Here is a 12,792-nt window from a genome sequence, read left to right on the forward strand (position 1 = left end):
CTGAGCTGGTTTTACATGAAAATATTTGAAAAGTCTTTCAGTATGTGAACACATACTGCAATTGAAGTGTAGTTACACTGAGAGTTCAATTACAGTCACATAAATAAGTGTTTAATTGTACATATGATTTCATTAATACTGATGTGACTATTGTCAGAAATGACACCTTTGGAAACGGGGGTAAGATTTTACTGGAAATACTAGCACCCATTCAGGAGAATACATAAACACTTGCTTATATTTCATTTAATATGTGGATTATGACAGGCTTTCAGCACATGCTGTAGTTCCATGCTGAAGTATTTCCATGAATCAGGACCCTGTGAAGAGTCGTAGATGCCAATACGTACCATTTATTTGAATATATCCTGTGGATACACTGCCTACCTGTGACTGCAAGAAAAAGCTACATGTTGCATTTGTTTTGCATATAAGTAAAAATCTTTCACAATCTTTTTTTTTCCTAAAGATAAGACTTTTATTACTGCAATTGAAAGTGATAGCAACTGTTTTAGAGCAAATATGCACCCACAAACTCATAAATGTGTGGTTGATCTGTTTTTCTTTTCACACTGAATGTACGTAAGCTGTGGACTGCTTTCAGCATTGCTGATAGAAAGTGTGGAGTTCTTTGTGTGTGATACCTAAGTGTTTGTCACAGTTCAGCGCCAGCCTGGTTTGACTGGCAGTAAACATGAGCTGTTGCATTTCCCAGGGAAAGGGATACGTGAGGAAAAGACTTGTGCGTTGTAAACTAAGGGTAAAAGAGCTTCAATGAAAAAGATATTAATAAGGAAAATACTATGAATGAGAAAATAATGAAATATGTATGCACAGTGATAAATGGCAAATATTTAAGCTTATGTATTGATCAATAGCAATTGTCTAAATGTGTATGTCTTATTGTGGTATGTGCCTTGAGAAATGTGTTTTAAAGGGGAACCCATTGTGCAAGGAACAGGCACCTTATCAAGATAAGATAACATGAGGAGAGGAGAGGAGAGGAGAGGAGAGGAGAGGAGAGGAGAGGAGAGGAGAGGAGAGGAGAGGAGAGGAGAGGAGAGGAGAGGAGAGGAGAGGAGAGGAGAGGAGAGGAGAGGAGAGGAGAGGAAGCAGGGAAGACACGTAACCATGCCAGTAGAAAATCATCGTTTTTTTTCAAAGTTTGGGCTGCATCCCCCGTCAAATTAGAAAGTTCATCAATAAGGAAGACTTTGAGCCTTCAGCTGTGGACCCCAGGAGTCTTCCTCATGACCACTCAAAATTTGCATGCAACTTGTGCATGTGATCAAGGTGTGGAGATATGTTAATGATTTCTAAAAAAAGAATTAATATGTAGTACATTTTCAGGAGATGAAACGACTATGCATAGATCCGTAACATAAAAGATGTGCAGTTTTCTTTCTTGTTGCATGTAATTTTAGAGGAGCATTCCCCCCACACACACACAGCTCTGCAAATAAAGGGGATAGCTGCTTAATAACGACTATCTAGTTGTTATTGAGTTATTATCCTGGAATCCTTGCCCAGCCACACCTAACCTCCCACTTCATTGAGGAGTGTTAGAAAGCAAGGGGGTTTGGAAACCCTGTTCTTTGAATCAACAGGGAGGCGAATAATGGCAGCCAGCATGGCTTCACCAGGAGCAAGTCCTGTGTGACCAACCTAGTGGCTTTCTATGATGGGGTAACCACAGCAATGGACACAGGCAAACCAACGGATGTGATCTATCTGGACTTCTGTAAATACTTTGACACAGTCCCCCACAACATCCTTCTCTCTGAATTGGAGAGATATGGATTTGATAGGTGGACCATCGGTGGATAAGAAGCAGGTTGGATGGTTGTATTCAGAGAGTAGTGGTCAATGGCTCGAAGTCCAGATGGAGCTCTGATATCAGTGTGTGTGTGTCGGATAGGATCCAAGTGACCTTGGCTGCGTTCAGTGATCAGATTGCAATCTGAACAGGTTGGAATCTGTTTCCTGTAACTTTGGGAAGTTGCATCACCATATCTTGGCTGTGTACCTGAGTATTTTTGTCCGTTTATTTTTGTCTGAGAGAGAATCAATATTGCTTTTGATTTTCATCCTGAGAGTGACCTTGTCAGGCCCCGGTGTGAGTTGGTATCTTGTGGATCTGGGGCATGACAGAGGAAAAATCCTTGAGACTTTCTGAGTCATGCAGCTGGCTTGCTTTTATTTTCTTCTATTGTCTTAGGAGACTTTTCAAGGTGAAGAAATGCCTTCCAGGACCGAGAGACCATCATTTGACTATAAGGCTGTAAATAGGGAAAGGTTAAGATAACTAAAATGGCTATTCACAGCTAACTCCAAAGGAGATGGATTACAGACTACATGCATTGAACAATTTATCGATCATAGAATATGAGATCGTATTTCAAGTTGAAAGAGACCCATAAGAATCATTGAGTCCTGCTCCCTGCTCCTCACAGAACTACCAAAACACTTTATTTTTCTGTCTGTGTTCCAGAAGATCCCTGTTCAGTATTGCTGATGTTCTGCTCCTCTTACTTGACTTCCAGCACTTTGGAATTTCTTGCTACTGCAGTATTAAGAGATCGCTTTAAAAAGTGAGCAGCATTCATGCACCCCAATGCATTAAAAAACAGATTCCTAAGCAGTCTTACTAACTAGCTGTTTCAGCAACCCAAACTCTGATGTCCTCATATCACGGGCTGGGGTTGGAGTTTTACTGGCACATTTTCTCCTGTCACCAACCATTTGAAATTCAACTACTTTATGGTCACTGTGAACAAGATAGCCACCAATCACTTCACCCACAAGTCCTATTCTGTTCACAAACAACAGATCTAGGAGGGCATGTTTCCTAGATATAAAGCCAACTATAGAAATGGATACTACCTCTCTCAGAAAAAGATTCTTACAATAGCCGTCTCTAATCACTGTTCTAAATGGGGAATTCAACTTTAACTTATAGGCTAATTGTGTTCTTGCTCTACAGTAGCACTTTAAATGGATGTTTTGCAGCGTATTTCACCACTGTATCCAAACGACATCTCATTTTAAGAATATATGTTAGAAATCTAATTACTGTAATGCATGAAGTTGGTCATTCTTACACTTATGCTTACATCAATGTATTCATTTATTTGAAGGATTTGTTTCCAGAGGATATGTTACCTCCTGTAGAGGCAAGAAAAAATTCCATCGCTATTAATCTTACATCACCAAATCATAAGTAACAGGTTAAAAAAAATTAGTAGTTTCTTCTTCCTCACTAGTCTTTAGAGGTCTTAGACTTGTCTTTACCTTTAACCCTACATCTACTTTTAAGACTCATATTCCCAGAACTAATAGTTTTGTGCTGTACATTGAGATTTTAGTTCAGAACATGAGCATTGTTGTAAAACGAATCTCCTAATCTTTCCATGGACTTTGTTTTAATCTTGGACTACATGGACCCTGTTACTTTCCTGCAAAATAGAAGCTTCTACAAACCAGAAATTTGTCAAATATGCTCCAAAGTGGTTTTGACCATTCATCCCCAAAAATGAGATTCCAGGTACCCTGAAGCAACTCCCTGTAAAACATTTATAGTGTGAATGTTGAGTCCTTGCTCTAAAGAGCTGATGCTACAATGCTACACTACTTACTAATGCAGATAGGGCCTTTTACTCATAAATTCCTGCAGTGGGTAGTAACAGAGTGTCGCACCTAGTTGATGACAATGACTCAGATTTTTCTTGATGTATTAGCCATGCAACTGTCACATTGTCAAAGCTCAGTTTAAAAGTAACATTTAAATATTTTAAAACAGAAAAGAAAATTCATACTTTTTAAATCTCTACTTTCAGAGCCTAATAACACATTAATCTCCTCCACTCTGAAGTACCAGCGTTTGTGTTTGTTTCAGAGTGAAACATCCTAGTACACTGCTTCTATTCTAATTACTTTATGCTTCTTGTTGTACTCCACAAGTAACAGCTAGCATTCTGAAGATTAAACTTCAGAGAAATGACAAGAAGTCTGTCCTCCAAGGAACTACGCTTGAGTCTAACTTGTGTCAACAACAATATATTTTAGTTCTTGCTGGCTCCACATATGAAAATTTCTACACTATCAATTGGAGCTTCAGCTTCATACTGGGCCAGCCTTAGTCCCAGAACCAGTCCGTCTAGGCATGAGAAAACTGGAGGACCCAAAATGAAATGTAACTCTCTAGAGATGAGTAACTGTGGCTTGTGAGTGATTTGGTTGCAATATATGTAACAGCTTTCAACCAAACTGTATTGGCAAGAACAGTGAGGAAAATTTGACACTGGTTTCTCAATAAAATGTTAAGAGTGAGACTTGAATTTGAATGTTCTGTCAAAGGAAAGCTAAATGGATGCATCAAGATTAACCCAGTTGGTAATCTCAGCTGCTTGTCATCCCCTCTACAGTTGGAGCACATATTGTATGGAATGTAGTACTGACAGAGCCACTGTGATTGACAAGAGAATTGCTCTGTCTTCTGGAAATGTACAACATAGAAGGCTCTTCCAGATGAATTATTCATTCAAAGCTTCCACCGACAAAAAACAAGTTGCCTTTGATTCAGGCGGGATTCTGATGAGTGGAATGGTATTGATAATATTGAAAAGAGAGAGGTGTGATGATAACAAACCTGAAAGGTATGGGAGGACTGTATCTGCTAAATAAATTCAAAGCTGCTTTAAAAAAACTGACTGAACAATACACACAAAGGAAAATTTTAAAATAGTTAAAAGAACAATATTTTTTAACCTGATGTCAGTAAGCGTACACTACATTTTAAAAGGAAGAAAGAACTCTAAAATATGATCTTAAAAGGAAAAAAGCATTTCTATATTGAAATAATAGCATTATTAATTGCATTTAGAATGGAATAACTTTTATCCCCCTTTTACTGTGGTATTTCAGATCAAAAATACATCACTCCATCCTCAAAAACTGAAAGTCGTAATTTTCATTTAATTTCACTGGCAGCCAGGAGGTAATATAATGCTTTGTTTTAAGAAAAGCAGCACATTTTATTTCCTTATTTCCCAGTCCAAAAAATATTGTGTGCTCATTTTTAGCAAAGTATTAACAAACATCAATTTTGACTGCTAATTTTGAGGTGGCTTTTCCAGGAAAAGCTTAATCATATCACAATGTAGGGCAACCCCTGTTCTGCATTTCCAAAGGGATTGCATTAATAGGTCCAAACCAGAATCACATATTTTATTAGTTGGGAAAGACAAGAATCCAGCTTGCAGCTTGGCTAGATGAAAAATCTTAGAATCTAATTTGTACCACACAATGGAATGAAGCATTTATCTCTCACATAGAACCAGCCGGATAGCTCCAGATATACTTTGGCACCTCCTTTACGGAAAACACATTTTTCACAGGAAGTCAAAATCAATCTCTTCCAGAGTTGGAGCATTCTCAGTTTGTCAGCCTATCTAGAACACTGAGGAATTAAATCTTGCTGAAACTTTGTGGCTGTGTGAGAAGCAAACAATTTATTTTTTTTACACGATTTTAATATGATAAGAACACTAAAATTCTGCATGGTACATGACAATATTTTCTATAGATCTTAACACCACTGTTTTTTCAGCCGTGAGAAGTATGAAGATTTGGGCATTTACCTAGCTACATTTATGAGATCTGGTTGCTATTAAACTTCTACTATGAGATTAAAAAATACCTGTTATGTCAGTGCGCAGTTTGTACACTTTCTTCCTCAGGCTGCTAGCATAGCCATAGTAAACTGCAGAGGAAAAACACTGTTAAATGTAAACAATATTTTTTATGAAATAAGAGTTATATTACCAAGAATTGATTCTCTTTCTGGACAATTCTGGAATCTGCAGGAGAAAAAAAGTTGTGAGAAGAACACAAAGACCTAAGTAGAAGGCTGATAGAAGGCAATGTAATTTCAGGAATTTTATTGATGTAATTTGTATAACTGACTTATGTAATGTTAAGCCTAGCTCAGATTGTTAATGCAACCTAAGAGACTTGGAAACATAAATTTAGAATCATAGAAACAGTTAGGTGTGATGGAACCTTTGGAGGTCATCTAGTCTGCAATCTTCCTCAAATCTAGGCAACACTTTTGCCTTATAAACTTAGGTATCTGGCCTGTGCTAGTTGCGTAGGCGTTCTCCATAGGCAATAGGAAAGGAAAAGTGTGCAATATCCCAGAAAATCCTATCCCATGTTAAATCTCATGCTTTACTCAAATGTGAAGAATTGGGCTTTTAAAAATTCCTCTGTCTGTCTAATGATTACAGAAGCCACATGCTGTTACTTGTTCTTGTAATCGTCTTACTCCAAAACTGTTCATTTTCATCATTGAAAAACATAACTCAATGTTATAAATCCAAATCCCCAGGAAATATTTTTAGCCAGAGCCTCAGTTTATGTTCATGTCTTGAAGATGTGCTGTTTATTCCACAAGAAACATAGTTCTTGCAAAAGAAATATCACTAAATAAGATACTTTGACAATAGAAGCTTTGTTGTCTACAATATAAATGAGATGTCTATAATGAGTTATGATTTATTAAAGGAAAAGGACTTTCTCTAATTAGTTACTATTTAAACAGATAATTTTTTTTTTTTAAGATTTTAGATATTTTGAGCCAGAATATAATGTTTTTAGTTATAGATGTTACTATACATGAGTTGTATAGCCGCTAAATTTACTGACAGTCATGTAAATTTCTGTCATTTCTTTATGGGTTACTTTGATTGTTTTCCATCTAGAATAAAATTTGAAAGTATCAGGTATCAACAGGGACTGCAAGCCAACAAGTAAAACATAGTCTTCCTGAAAAGCATGGAAGGCTGGGACAAGCAAATAGGAGATGTCAATATGAAGTTAAAGAATACATAATGAAAAATATAGCCCTTTGAGATGTATGATTGATTATGAATATTAAACCCATCAGTATCATCAGTGAGTGCTGGTACTACTTGCATAGCCATATGTATGGAGAAAGTTGATTCTCACAAGAGACAGTACTAAGCCTTCTGTGTTCAGTGGACAAAGGACTTCCTCAGGATTCTCAAGGATTTTCATTTCAGACTCTTAAGAAAGGCTAAACCATGTATCTAATATAACGGAGACCACGCAAAATTGTTTGTTTGTCTTAATTTGGTAAAATTGTGAAAGTTTAAAAAGTTTCCTTAAGTGATAATTTTAAAATTAAAAAAGCAGAGCAAAAAAATAAAGCAGCAATAAAGATAAATTTCCCTGAAGTTTATTGTATTTGTGTAGAAATATTATTTCAGCAATATCTCTCTTTCAATATGATAGTGAAAAGAAATGTAACAGAGGGAAAGAAAATAGAGAAAACCAAAGATAAATGATAGATATGATGATGAGGTTTGATGCTTTATCTAATGAATGCACTTGTAGAGTGCTTGTAGGACTTGTAGAGGTCCAGAAGGATATGCAATGCATAGGGAGTATAGCTAGGACCCTAATATTTAGGAAAGCAGACTTCCAGCTCTTCAAGGAGTTACTCAGTAGGACTCCCTGGGACATGGTCCTCAGGGACAAGGAAGTGCAACAGAGCTGGCAAATATTTAAGGATGCTTTCCATAAAGCACAAGAGCACTCAGTCCTCATGTGTAGAAAATCAGGCAGGAAAGGGAAGAGACTGGTGTGGCTGAGTCAAGACCTGCTGGTTAAACTGAAGAAGAAGAGGGAACTGCACTGGCACTGCAAAGAGGGACAGATAACTTGGGACATGTATAGAGACACTGCCCAGTTGTGGAGGGATGAGGTCAGGAAGGCCAAGGTGCAGCTGGAGCTGAATGTGGAAAGGGAAGGGAAGACTATGAAGAAGGGCTTCTACAGGTACGTCAATCAGAAGTGGAAGGCTAAAGAGAAAGTACCCCCACTGATGGTTGTGAATGGTGACCTCATATCAACAGACAAGGAAAAGGCTGAGATACTTAGCAACATTTTTGCTTCAGTCTTCACTGACAACTGCTCTCCTCACCTCTCCTGGGTCATGGGACAGCAAGATGGTGACCAGGGCTAAACCCCCACACACTGTAGAGAAGGATCATGGAGAATTGGCCAATGTGGTTGCCAAGCCACTCTCCACGATACTTGAAAAGTCATTGCAATTGGGTCAAGTTCCTGATGACTGGAAGAAGGATAACGTTGCACCCATTTTTAAAAAGGCTAGAAAAGATGACCCTGGGAGCTACCGACCTGTCAGCCTCACCTCTGTGCCTGGGAAGATCATGGAACAGATCATCCTAGGAGCTATGCTAAAGCACATGGAGGGCTTAAAGGTGATAAATGGCAGCCATCATGGCTTCACCAGGGCAAATCCTGTATGACCAACTTAGTGGCTTTCTATGATGGGGTAACCAGAACAGTAGACAGGGGTAAATCAATGAGTGTGACCTATGTAGAGTCATGGTAAATGGAGTTAACTCCAGTTGGAGGCCGGTCACAAGTGGTGTCCCCCAGGGCTCAGTGCTGGGTCCAGTCCTGTCTTTGTCAATGACTTGGATGAAGGGATTGAGTGTACCGTTAGCAAGTTTGCAGATGACACTAAGCTGGGTGGAAGTGTGGATCTGCTGGAGGGTAGGGAGGCTCTGCAAAGAGATCTGAATAGGCTGGATCAATGGGCTGAGACCAATGGCATGAGGTTCAACAAGGCCAAATGCCAGGTCCTGCACTTGGGGCACAACAACCCTGTGCAGTGCTACAGACTAGGAGAAGTCTGGCTAGAAAGCTGTCTGGAGGAGAAGGACCTGGGGTGTTGATTGACAGCCAACTGAACTTGAGCCAGCAGTGTGCCCAGGTGGCCAAGAAGGCCAATGGCATCTTGGCTTGTATCAGAAATGGCATGGCCAGCAGGACCAGGGAGGTTATTCTGCTCGTGTACTCGGTACTGGTGAGACCGCACCTCAAATACTGTGTTCATTTCTGGGTTCCTCACTAGAAGAAGGATGTTGAGCCTCTGGAGAAGAGCAACGAAGCTGGTGCAGGGGCTGGAGAACAAATCTTATGACTTGCCCAGGGCTGAGTCACTATCCCTGGAGGTATTTAAAAGATGGGTGGAAAAGGTGCTTAGGGACATGGTTTAGTGGCAGATAGGAATGTTTGGACTCGATGATCCAAGAGGTCTTTTCCAACCTGGTGATTCTATGATTCTATGAACAATGCAGGAAGAGAAATGTGTTGAGTTTGGCTGTCTTTTTTTATATTAACACAGTAATGTTTGCAGTAGACTCTTCAAAAATGGCAAACATGTTGCTGCTCAGCAGAAGAGAATTTTGCTGTCTTTTACCCAGTATGCATTCTGACTGGTGATGACATCTTATCTTCTATACATGGCATGTATACATAGCCTGATTTTAAGACATGCTGCATCTTTCAGTAACTTTAAGTGATTTGACTGGGACCAGTGGCAAGAACAGCACATTTGAAAACTTGGCCAATTTTTCAGTTGCCTAACTATAAATTTCACATGTCGAAATTTGAAAGCCTTTGCCCTTCTCTTCACAACTAACCTATAAATCAAGTTCACAAGAAAACCAGTTAAACCAAAGATAAATAGAAATGGTCATCATCTGGTCATCTAAAATACAGTGGCAATATATGATCATGATTGTTTTAAAAGTATTTTAAAAATATTAATATTTTTTATATTAATAAAAATGGTCTTAATAAATAAATTAATTAAAAAATAATAAAATTACTAAAATAATAAAAAAGTGGTCTTTATTAATAAATTAATAAAAAAAGTGGTCTTCTAGTGTTCAGTTTTGAAAGTTTGGTGATGGTCAGTTTCTTCAAAATTAATACATAACATAATTTGTTTCTGTGAAAAATGAAGCCTTAATTATCTAAATTGTTCCTAACAAAAAACACTGCATATTGTCATCATTAATTTGAGATGTCTAGGAGTCAGGAGTATTAGATCGTCTTTTCAAATCTGTCTAACTTAAGTGTAAAAGAATGCTACCTCAAATGTTTAATACAATGGAAAATTCAGAACAGGTTGGTAATACTAAATTTTGGATTGAAATATGTTATAGTAAATGCATTATTTTTGTTGTAATTTCTCCTTTTACCTGCATACTGCATGGCAGATGCTAGGTTTGTCTGCATGTGATTTCTCCACTTACACTCATTAACTATATGCCTGTTCTAATGATAAGAAAAATCTTTAGAATACAAGTGTGCTTATGCATCACATCTGTATTGAAGGTCTGGATAACAGAAAAAAGCATTCTTCTCTCTATTCTTTATCAAAAGATTAGTTCCATTTAATGTAGATGAGCATGACAAAGAATATAACTTCACATTACTCTACTAGTCCAAGGATGTGAATCTGACTGCATTTAACATCACTTCTAACACAGTGGCCCAGTCCTGCATTTTAGAGAGATTATTCCCCTGGAAATCACTAGGAGCATGTAGATAAGAATGTGTTTTCAGGTAGCTGAGTAAATTGAGACTGACAAAAGAATTGTGATATTAATGGGACTAGAACAGGGTAAGGTAAGTTCATTTTTCTATGACTTTGTTTCAGTAATCTCACTTGCTAAACACATATAACATTATACTGCTTCCCTAGCACTGGGTAAGTAAGCATTTGTTTGTAATGCATTGCATTTAATGTATGAATACATATATGCTGCCTTCTCTCCCCCCCCCCTTTTCTTTTAAAACAACTTATCTTTTGCTTTAATAAAAATTAGTTTCAGCATTACCACTTTTTTTCCAATTAATACCTTTGTTTCCGTGTCCTGAATGATTTCTTACTCTGATAGATTTTGGGTTTGGATTTACAGATGCTTTATGATTTAACTATGCCAATGCTTTGTCTGTTTACATTTTTATCCTTAAACATTCAAAATAATAGGCGTTATGAATAAGTTTTCTAGAAAGCCCTTTTCAAAGACCTATGAATGGATAGTAAAGACCTATTTTCTTCTACTGTTACTCCTTAATAGGTTTAAGCCTCAGTCAGGAAGAAAAAAAGTGTATCTTTTTAACTAATACCATGTCATCTCTTTAATCATGCTGATTCTGAATAATTCAGCCACTGTGGAAGTTGCAGGGCAAGGATCTATAGCTCTGTCTCTCACTGGGGGGAGTTCATTGTTACTGAGTCTGTTAGCAGAAAGCCCTGGCAGGTTAATTGCTGCAGCAAGACTAGCTGTGTTTGCTGTTGATATATAGTTACTAAAGGGAGTGAAGGAGATTCTCTACGCCTGTTACGGCACAAATATTTTCATGCGCCTCAGGTTTCTCAGAAAGATATGAGAAATAAATGCTCACTGTTCATTTTCTGTCTGCACAATACAAATAGCCCTGGGCTGGACTTGGCAATCACAGCATACAGGAGATATATATACATATAAAGGAGGAAATTTGCAAATTAACATTATTACAAACATTCCTGCCTGAAAACGTTGAAAATCAATTTCAACACGGTCAGCGTTTTAATGAGATGTCAAAGAGATAAATCAGTTGTTGGGAACAACTGGCTGGCAATGTTGTATGCTGATCATATTAAGTCTTAGCTAACATTAGATTAAGTAAAACTAGTGCTAATTGAAAATGTGGGAAATATTACTTCTGGTTAATGAAGTAAATTCTTGGTGGTTATATAGATTCTTTAACTAAACTTAGACAGTCATTTCTTGGGAAGAGCTTCCCTTCTTCCCTTCGGAAACATAACAGCACACTAAATTACCAAGGGGGAATTTCACCCATCTAAAACAGGCTTAATTTTTTCAAGGTTTGTAAGATATTCTCAAATAACTTGTCTTTGTATATTATAATGATATGGAAATGTTATTATCACTGAAGATATAAAAATACTCAGCATGCTTTTTCTAGAAAAGAACAAATCTCACCTGTTTCCCATATGAAAGTATGCTTCTAATTATTTTTTAACTTTTATGTATCAAGAGAATAAATACTCAGTAACTTTTCTTTCTTCAAATGAAAATCCCTTTACTGAGGGAGAAGTAGATCTTTCACAGTGCTTTCAGAGGGTCTCTTTGCAGTGTGCTCTCCTTGGAGCCCAGAAAACTGACCTCTCATCGCTTGTTTATAGTTCATCCTAACTGCACTTCACTGCCCTGCAGATCAGCTCTGGTCTCTACTATGGTAATGAAAAACACCAAGCAAATTCCTTCCTGGAAGGTGTTTCGATAAGAAGTATCAACTCTCAAATGTCAGATCACTATGCAAAACATAAAACGTGTCCTGGTTTCCATGGAGTTTTTAAACTTTAATGTCAATTAGAGAAAGAGAGTCAAATCTACCCTAAAGCACCAGGTGCAGTTACTTTTTTCCACAGGAAAGCTGGAGACACTGTTCTATGTTTTAGACTTCCACATAACAAAAATGAAGCTGTTTTTTGGAGGTTACTTGGGGCTTAGAGAGTCACGTTAGAAATCTTAGCTCTTCTGTCTCTTACAGTTGGCATATCAGCTATTTTTTAAGTCTTTAATTTAAAATACAGTGAATTAATTGTTAATCAGTATAATATGTTTTATTTCTTCCAATCTCCCAATTTAATCCATAGAAAACATATAAATTAGTCTCTAGTCAATACTAGAAACTAGGAATGTGAAAGGATCATCTAGTTTCAAGCAGTATGTAGTCTGCTTTGGAAAAATGTTGTAGTTTGTGTTACTAGTGGGAAAGTCAATTAGAAATGAGTTTACTATCTTGTCTAACCCTCTGCAAACTGTATACTACCTTCACCTACACCTTTCTATGCCAACAGGATCAAATAAACCCCTA

At 37.5% G+C, this 12,792-nt stretch overlaps 1 protein-coding gene across 2 annotated transcripts in view; it reads left to right on the forward strand.

Moving 5' to 3' along the window:
- The window catches only part of LOC104058407 (TLE family member 4, transcriptional corepressor), a 296,638-nt gene that overhangs the window by 241,486 nt on the left and 42,360 nt on the right, over positions 1–12,792 (forward strand). The gene's annotated exons all lie outside the window — the stretch shown is intronic.

This window comes from Cuculus canorus, chromosome Z (genome assembly GCF_017976375.1).
Source record: "Cuculus canorus isolate bCucCan1 chromosome Z, bCucCan1.pri, whole genome shotgun sequence".
Lineage (NCBI taxonomy): Eukaryota > Metazoa > Chordata > Aves > Cuculiformes > Cuculidae > Cuculus > Cuculus canorus.